Raw genomic sequence first — 10,802 nt, 5'->3', positions numbered from 1 at the left:
GGAGTTACATAAAAAAGAAAATTACATATTTACCCTTGTCATTAAATTATAAGATGAATATTAACGTATATATAAGATGGATTGCCATCGGTTGAAAATAGTTAACGAAGTTAACACAATAAACTTGGTTAACATTTGAACCAAACTCTCTCTCTCTCTCTCTCTCTATATATATATATATATACATATATATATATATAGAGAGAGAGAGAGAGAGAGATGAGCAATCAAAAGAAAACCGCCCCCATTTGTGTAAACCATGTAAACCAATCTGATCCATCCATTTTCTTGATCAATAATCAAAATTAGTTTAGTTTATTTTAGGAAATAAAAAATATATATATATTAAAAATTTTATTTTATAATAGCAAGAGGGCAAAATGGTAAACTCAACCACATCTTAAACCTCATGAACCTGTTTCATGATACATTTTCACTATTCTTCATGCACCCATTTCATGCATCTTAAACCTCACCACACACCCATATCCTCATGCACCAATTTTATCATGCACTAATTTCATCATCATTTTCACTTACTCTATGCACCAATTTCACCATGTATGAAACCAGTTTCATCATGCATACATTTCATAATCATTTTTACTTACTCCATGCACCAATTTCACCATGTATGAAATCGCTTTCATGAATATTTTTTTTATTCTACTACTGATTTCATGGATTTATTACTCTAATAACTTACGATTTTCATGAATCTTGACAATAATAAATCGAAACACAATATAACAAAATCCAATTTTTAATATTATAATTTAATTAAATATTTAAATGTTACAATTTATAAAATTTTCTTTATTATGTTGCCTTAATTAAGATTTATTAATAACTTTCATATTTAATAGAAAATAATGCAAATGACCAATATACCCTCAATGATTAAATTTAATTATAAAAAAATGGAATTTTCTTATTGGTCGAAATTAGTTTACACGGTTTCTAAGAATTGCATGGTTTTCATTTGAACGTGCCTATATATATATAATATAAGGTTGGGTTCACGTGATATCAGACGGTTTTCGTAAGGCCCTTGAGATCATTTTTTTTATACTTGAAACTTAATAGCAAAACACTGTGAATGTAAAAAATATGCGAACCTTCACATCAAGAACACTGTGAAGTTTCAAGTATAAAAAAATGATCTCACAAGTCTTACGAAAACATATTGGTCTCACGTGATCCCAAGTGTGTGTGTGTGTGTATATATAGGGGATTAATCAAATAAGAACTGAGTTGTTTGTGTTAACTGTGAGATCCAATCTTAACCACACACCCTAATAATCAATGGTTAAAATTGAAAGGATCCCTAATTAATGTAATTCCTAAAATAACATACTAACATTTAATGATATAATGGAAAGAAGGGCAAGATTGTCATTTTCTTTTTTAAGTTATTGAGATGGATTTGAGCGCGCGCTACAAATCCGTTAATATTCTTATTATACAATGTTCAAATCGAATCCAAATAGAGTCAAGATACTGTCTATTTTTCGAGAAGGAGTCGATTCCCCTAAACCCACAAAGACAATAGGCTACATTTTGTGTGGTACATCGTGATAACACTTAGTATTCCTTGTTTCCATTCAATTTGTGCTACATTTTGATGTATCTTCCACTTGGATTGTAGTTGTTAATCTCTGTCAATGCAGTTGTCACAGCTTTATACACCTCTTCACCCATGTCTCGCTTTAGGCCTTTCAGTTTATCATAATTTTCCTCAATGATTCCCTGCTCCAATAACATCAAACTTTTAGGTGCCTTCTTCTTATGTAAGAATTTGTCGGTAGATGAAAAATACTATACAAAATTGACTCAAATTGAAGTAGATAAAATGAAATCTAGTGGAACCAAATCTTGAATACCCTTCATTGATTCTTTGTAATGAAAAACCAAATATATGTGAGTGTATATAATATCAATTCCTCATCATTCTAACAAGTTCTTGTAGCTCACCCAGATCACTATCATAAAGTCTCTTTTTGTTACTGTAAACAGCTGCAGGTTGAAATGAAAACCCATAATCATGTTGACGATCATCATCTCTACTTTGTAATACATGAGAACTGTTGTAATACATGAAACCACAGTTGTAATACATGAGAACTTTGTTGGTACCACATGAAACCACAGTTGTAATACATGAGAACTGTTGTACCAACGGTTTATGATCAGCTGTGTAACATGTTTGTGGTACCATGTGGTGTGGTACATTGTGGTATGTAACCAATTAGAACTACTTGTGCATGGTAATGTATCACATGAAACAAAACAATTATTGGTACCACATGAAACCACATCTGTAATACATGAGAACTGTGCTACCGACTGTTATGATCAGCTTTGTAACATGTTTGTGGTACCCTGTGGTGTGGTACCCTGTGGTGTGGTACATTGTGGAACCCTGACAGTGTTTGTGTTTTCTCAGGCAACCATGTAGTTGTACATGAGAATGTACATATGAAACAAAGCTGGATACAAGGATTCTATAAGGGCAAAGATGAATTCGATCTTAGCACAGAAACAAAGCGCTGAGATGAATATAGACAAGGACATATCAGATTTCCTGTTGGATTGAGACTTGAGGATAATGAACAGGGAGCTACAAAGCATGTTTGGACAAGAAGATACTTCTACAGGAGATGTTGTCAACAATGAAACTCAAATTCAGTTGTTTGAAACACCAACGAGAACTGTGAAGGTGCCAAAGAAAAGGATGAAGAAGGGTGCACATCAAGATACTGTCTTTTATTTACAACATTACCCTAAACATGATTATAACATTGATACGTACATATACATTGCAGGTTCTAATACAATAAACTACATCTAAAATTTACACATCTAAAATTGCAGGTATTAAAGAATTCCAGAGTAATAACATTAAGATTAAACTAATACAGATACACAGTAAGAAGTATTCCGTAAACATGCCTTCAAACATACTCTTGGTTATTTATTTATGTACCACAGGTGTGCATATCAATAATACGGAATCACAACAAGAAGATACAACTAATATAGATACAAAGTAAGTACACTAAACGTTGTGATGATAATAAATTTGGATAACACACTGTGATACAAATCAGGTTGAACACAATATACAAAGATGGATGAGAAAAAAACCTGGATTTATATCATTCTGGATATCATTGTATAATTTTGGAATGTAAATCAATATTAATTATATATTTTGAAACGCTTTTAATTTAAATATTAAAATATAATTTTAATTTAGAAATTGACTGAAATACCGTTTTAAATTTGTTTAAATGTAATAATTAATGTATTAAAATGATTGGTTGAAATTAGTTCTCACAGTTAACACAAACAACTCAGTTCTCCCTTGAATAAGCCTATATATATATATATATATATAGGTGTATATTCAAACGATAACACATTTGTTTTACGAGAATGTGATAACATTTATAGGCTTCCAAAAAATTATCAACCAATAATCAAAATTAAAAGAAAATAATGTAATTAATTAAGGATAATCATATGATTTCGTATTTATCTGTAATCTTAGTGACATCCTTATCCCTAAAATTATGTACAAATAATATAGTCGTTGATATCATATCATTATCATAATAAAATCACATAACGAACATTCAGAGCAATGATTGTAGATGTGATTATCATTGGTAGCATTATCATAATGTTATCACTGAAGGATTTGGCAGAAATATGTAAAATTGTCAATGTGACTCTAAGGCACTTGTTAATGCGCTACTACCATCAGTTCAACCTGATGACTTGCCCTACTTTTTGTCTAAACCGGTTGATTGAATGTCTGAGGTAGGGCCAAACGAATGAACAAAATTACATAATTTATCAGATGATTATCACCGCAAAAATTACATCGTAAAAAATCTTCAATTTATTAAAACATTATCACATATTATCACAGCAAAATCATATCATTATCGCAGCATTATCGCATTATCATCGTCAATAGACGCATCAACATGTAAAAGATAAGGATAGATGGATAAATACTAATTTATTTGTATTTATTCTAATTTTTATTATGTATTAATTAATTTGGAGACTCAGAAGTGTTTTTGCATTCTCGTACATTATATATATTAAATAAAAATAAAATCTTAATAAAATCGGATTAGGAGACAGTAATATCATCTCTCACCCTACACTAACCCCACTTCAGATATAAAAAATAAATATCTGTTTTCATCCAAGTTACCCACCAAACAGATAAATTCTAGTCCTGTTGTCCCTACGGATAAAATTTCCATTTTTAAGTTGAATCCTTGATATCGTATATTTTAAACGTGGCGGACAACGCAAATTATAGAGGTGAGTGGCCCCATTTTCTGCCGACCCCATATTGTGATTGAATGGGACCTACTCTCCTTTCGGCTTGATATCCGTATTAATAAAGTTTTCTCATATATTACGTAAAATACAAAATATATATTATTAAATTTTAGTCAAAATCTTTTAAAATATTCAACTATTTTAAATATACATTTTGTTTTTATTTTGCGTTTGTAAATCAAATAATTATTGGGTTTAATATGATGTTTGTTTTTGATCAAATGTGTTAAAAAAAATAGCGATTTGCTCGTCGTGTTATACATATCTGTTATTAAGTTGAGTGATTAATCACACAAACATATATTTATCCTCATTATACGGTTTTTTTTTTATTTCATTTGTAACCTAAAACTGTTATAGTTTTCATCTAAAGTTCTTACAAAAGATTGTCAAAGCGATTACAAGGCCAAGATAATTGTCTCGGATTCTCGATGTAAGCGTAATCGGAAGCCTTATGCATACAATGATGTGTACACGTCAAGATTTGCTCATTTGGTGGATGTGGTAAGCTGGTTTATGTCAAACCTGCGAAAGTTATACTGAGAGATGTTAAGATCACTCTTAGGTACTTCTAGAGAACCTCTAACCATGGGGTTTCGTTTAAAGGTATGGATGTTGGTTGATACCTAAAAGGTTATTGTGTTTCAGAATGTGTCATAGATTGTGATAAGTGGAAATCCACATCTGATTATATTCTCACTTTTAATGATGGGTATATCAGTTGCAGGTCAAGGTTGTAACCGTTAGTAGCTCAATCCACTTCACAGCGATGGAAGTGGCAAAAGTGGATCTGTATTTGAAGCATCTTTCAGAAGATTTGGAGTTATACAAGAAAGTGTAGATGTTCAATGTGATAACTAGAATACCATTCACTTGGCTCTACATGAAGAAAAAAAAATGGCAGCGTTGTTGAAAAAGATTCATACGAATGACTTCACCAATATGTTCACCAAAGCTTAACCAAGTTCGAGCATTGCTTGAACCTAATTTAACTCAAGAGGTGCTAAGTGCCATGAAACACTTCAGGAGCCAAGTTTGATCAACGGGTTATGATCATTTCAAAACTCATTGTCATGTAAGCTAAAACTTGTCTAAAGACTCGTTGTTGCCACCTCTTCCACCACATCTTCGGCCTTCTACCATGCTTCACTGGAATTGTCGTCGTTGCCACTACCTCACCACATCTTCAACCCTTCACCATGTTTCACTAGAATAATTATCATTTCCACCATCTCCACCACATTTTCGGCCCTCTACCATGCTTCAATAGAACAATAGTCGTTGCACCTCTATAGCTCTTCTCCAAACCTGACCTCACCACCACCCTCTACCATACATCACAAACCATCTTCACCACCTCCGCCCCCAAACAAACCCTTCCCTCCCTTATCCCGACCACTTCCCACGTTCCACCGCTATTAACAAAAGAAAATCGATGGTTTGCAAAACATAAAGAACAAAGCTGCTACATAAGGAATTAATATACGATTTCAGGCTACATAAGGAACTAATATATTAATAGAAATGTAACTTACTCTAAAGTCACTTTTATAAAACTTTAAGGATATCTTCTTTCTTCCTGAATGATAGGTATGCTCTCTAACTTTTTAGAAGAGAGAAAAAACAGCTCTTGGAATATTGAGAGAGAGAATTGAATCATATGATCAATTTTTGCAACCAATACTCCATCGTTTGTATAAAATCAAATGTGATTCAGCCGTTTTCGTATTCCCTTATTTAACTACTGCTTTCATATGAAGTTTACTCTCTCTCTCTCTCTCTCTTCATATATATATATATATATTCATATATATATATATATATATTCATATATATATATATATATATATATATATAAGATCAAACAAGAACATAGTTAAAATAAGAGAACACGAAAATGGATACACCACATGTGATTACTAGCCACCTCAAATATGTGATTTTTCACATGATATTAATGTAAAATCACATGTCATTCCACTATTTTCATGTTCTTTTATTTAGATATTGTTTTCATATGAACCTGACTATCTCTCTTTTATAATTTGGGGATGTTTTGAGAGATTAGTCTAATAGTATGTGTGATTGCAATAATTTTCCCCATAATCAATTTTCTGTATGAAAAAATTATACAATTTAACATATTTAATCATTTACGTAATAATATGTACAACCACAAATTATTATGATTTATGTTTTGTTGAAACATAAATTTTGCATTTTTTTTAAATCTACAAGATCTGGTATAACTTGTGAACATATTGTGAACAACAACTAAAAATAAATCTGTTATTTATAAGCACCGTGAACCTTGTAAATACATTGTGAACACGTTCTAAATCTACATGATCTGGTATAACTTGTGAACATATTGCGAACACCAACTAAATCTAAACCCTATCATTTATAAACAGCGTGAACCTTGTGAATACATTGTGAAGAGTCTAGTATAAAAACTCTTAAACGTGTTTACATTATGTTCATTAAATTTAATGGTGTGTACGTATGTTACGAAGACTGAAGAAAGGAGAGAGGAGAGATACGTATGAAAAATCCTTAAAAATACATTATCTTTTTAGTAAACTAGAAGGGTACTCACACAATGTTAGTGAGATACATCTTGATTTTAATATTTGTTTTATTTCTTTCTTTGTCTAAATCGATGTTATAATACGGTTTTATATGGTTTTAAGAAAACGATAATGTTTTTATTTTTTAAATAAAATATAAATATGAAAAAAAATATTGGTATTAGTATCAAACTAACTATTTAAAATTTCTTTTTTTTTTGTCTATTTTTTTAATTCATTTTTTTATTTTTATAAAGATAATAATTAAGTATTTCTTTAGAAGTCAATAATTATCCTAATTGTATTTTAAAATTTTTATATTTAAAATTAGATATTTATCTTCTATTTGATTATGTTTATCCGCAGTTAGTTACACGAATTCAAACATAAAACTTTAATAAGTTGTACTTTACGTACAATATACTTGTAATCTTGAATTTTAAGTAATATGCATCAATAAACAGTGCTGTAAGATGGATCTCACAAATTTGTAAATAAAATATTTGGTTTTGGTAGAGGAAATATAAAGAAATGGTAGTGATGAAGATGCAAATGGACATTATTGGAGCACATGTTAACTGCTAACCCTGTTTAGAATCTACTCAACTACCTTATTATTTTTAATTATTTAATTATTTAATTATTTAATTAATAAATGCCAACTAAAACAATCATTTTCACCACCTTTTTTTATTAACTTGGGTTTTTGTTGCATGTTCTTTCTTCCTTCATCAACATAATTATCAATTTTTTATTAATAAAACACATCAAATGGTCAAATCCTTATTCTATTAATACTTGTCTAGATTTTGCATAAATTAATTATAACAATACAATAAAATCAGATTTATAGGACGCTGAAAATCTCTAATCAGTTATTTTATATGACTTAAGTTTATAGAAACAAACAACTATGTATTCTATGTAAGATCCTTCCTCTCCTGCCTTCTGAATTAAAGCGAGCCTTTTTTTTTTGATTAACCTGGATATCCAACTCGCTATGTGAGCCGACTAATCCCAAGGTGACCACTTGTTTTGCAGATAGCCCGGAGTCACTGCATTTGAACCTCCGTGGCCACAAGGAGATTTTTATTCCTCCTTGGATTTGAACATGAGACCTCCTGGTACTTTTGACCTTTGGAGCCAAGCTCAAACCAATTAGGCACCACCCTTGTGGTTAAGAGATTAGTTCCTTCCTCACCTGTTGGTTTAGAGATTAGTTCATGCTCTTTCATCCTCTCATTCAAGGAGTCGGAGGCGGGCCACTTTATCTGATCAAGGGTTGGGGCACAAGGGTCCTAGTACTATCCAGGTGCGAAGAAGCCCGGAGGTGACTGAAATGAGCAGAAATCTCGTTATGGAAGGTTTATAACACGCTTTTAGGGGATTCGAATAGGTTTTATATGACACTTTTGAGAAGTTTTTGATAAGCACGTATTTTTTATAGAACGCTTCTGTTTATATGATACTTTTTCAAATAATGTCATATGAATGATATATCAATCACTCTTTAGGGGTTGTTTGTTGTTTTAGGTACGTGATGAAAAATATAGAAAGTGTAATTGAACAAAAATAATGAAACATTTAAAACTCCTTAAGATTGAGCTAAAGAGGATTGTTTGAAGATCAGAATTTTGACCATTGTTTAGTTTTTGAATAATTAAATACCCGAGTATTTACTGTTTTAAATGTTAACGCTACAACAAAATCAGATTTATCGGATACTTCAAATATATGGGTATCCTAATACACTGCTATATATGACTTAAATTTATAGGATCAAACACTTATGTGTTCTATATAAAAGTGTTGTAATAAGTTTGTATGATGTTTTTGAGCGTCTTATATGACACTTTGCTTCAAAAATGTCCTAAAACTTTCAGAGACACGTAAAAACTTTCTAATACTTTTAGATAAAACATTTTATTGTTTGGATCTATAAACTTAAATCCTATATAGCGATCTATTACGATATTTAAACATTGTTGACGTCCTGCAAACTCGATTTTGTTACAGTGAGATGGTCTTTAATTTAATAAAATATATTGTTATCTTCATGTGTATAAATAGACTTGGGATCACGTGAGACTAACGTGAGATCCGTGAGACCATTTTTTTATACTTGAAACTTCACAACAAAACACTATGAAGGTAACATTCATGATGTTTTTGCTATGAAGGTTCAGATTTTTTTTTACCTTCATAGTGTTTTGTTGTGCAGTTTCTGGTCTCACAGGTCTCATAAAAACATGTTAGTCTCACATGAACCCAATCCTCTCTCTCTCTATATATATATATATATGTGTGTGTGTGTGTGTGTGTATGTGTGTGTGTGTGTGCGCAGTTTCAATTGATTGGTTTGACTTTTGTGAAGTTTTTAATCTTAAGTACATCAAGTCACACAATGATACTAGCTTTCTTGTATCACTTGTTATTACCTTCACATTAGTTGAATTAATAAACCTTCACAACAAACTTAAAATGGAGGTTAAGCTGATTGTTTTGATAGTTTGTTTTCGACTGAAGAATTTATATTGGAAAGAACAACTGTCTGGTTCTTCGGTTAAGACAGTACCAAAAACATCAGCTTTTGAGGATAAAATGGGATGGAACCCACAGAAGTTGTATTCAAACATCAAAAAAGAATGAAAATCACAAACTAAAAGAGGGCATACCCTCTCAAATCCCTACGTGCCTTAACCAAAACGTGCATTGGGAGAGCTCTAACAAAGTAACCCTTTTATATGCCTTTACATCTTTGTAACCCAAAAAGGTTCAATATATTGTTTAACCACGCTCATAAGGTGTACGGTCAAACAAAATGCGATCCAAAAATTACTTTACCAATAAAGACCGAAAGATGGTGATTCAAATAAAACTATAAGTATTGCAACAAATTCTATAAAATGAAAAATTGAACTTTAAAATCTTTAAAACAGAAATGCATTTCAACTCCAATAGATTTTTTATTTTGAAGATTACAATATTGATTATATTATTAAAATATTCTTTTTAATTAATAAAATATTATTTCTTCTCTCTAAGTATATATTTTCAAAGTTTTTTTATTGGTAGAAATATATTAAATAATTTTTTTTCTCTTATTTTAATCATTTTTGTTATGTTCTTCAAATTTGGAGAATTTTACACTCTCTTTCCTATTTTTTTTTTCATTTTAGAGAAAGGTTTGGAAAATGTATTGAAGCAAAAACATGCCTAAATAAAAATCTTCAAAAACTTTTTTTTCTACATTTTAAAAAATCTGTTAGAAATGGTCTAATTATTAGAGGCCTCGTTCCTCAAGTTCTTGTTTTGATCAACTCATTAGATAATCAACAGACACACACATATATAGATATAAGATATATATATATATATGTATATATATATATGTATATATATATATATATATATAGAGAGAGAGAGGGAAGATCATGCGAAAAACAAACAAATTTTCGACAAAGCGAAAAGAGGTATGTGTCACATAATTTATTAATTAAAAAAATACCACAAATGAAAAATAATTTTAGAAATTTAGAAAATTATCATTCTATTTTTTGGATTTATTTATTATTTTAATTTTAATTGATTTATAATTTTTTATCAAGTTTATAATTTTCATCAAATATCAAATGTGATACATAATCAATTTTTTTTTTATCTTTTTCACCATTTCCCTCTATTTTTTGAATCCACGTTGTGAATCAAATGTGATTAGTTTCGTTTAGTAGATGATCTATTACGTACATAAGTTCCACCATGTGAATTTTTGTACATGACAATACACGTCAGAATATAAATGATGTATTATCATATGTGATAACATTTACATAATTATAAAAAGATCTATATATATATATATATATA

This window comes from Cynara cardunculus (genome assembly GCF_001531365.2).
Source record: "Cynara cardunculus var. scolymus isolate 2C chromosome LG 6, CcrdV1, whole genome shotgun sequence".
In the NCBI taxonomy this organism is placed as follows: domain Eukaryota; kingdom Viridiplantae; phylum Streptophyta; class Magnoliopsida; order Asterales; family Asteraceae; genus Cynara; species Cynara cardunculus.
This window is presented reverse-complemented; position numbering follows the sequence as displayed.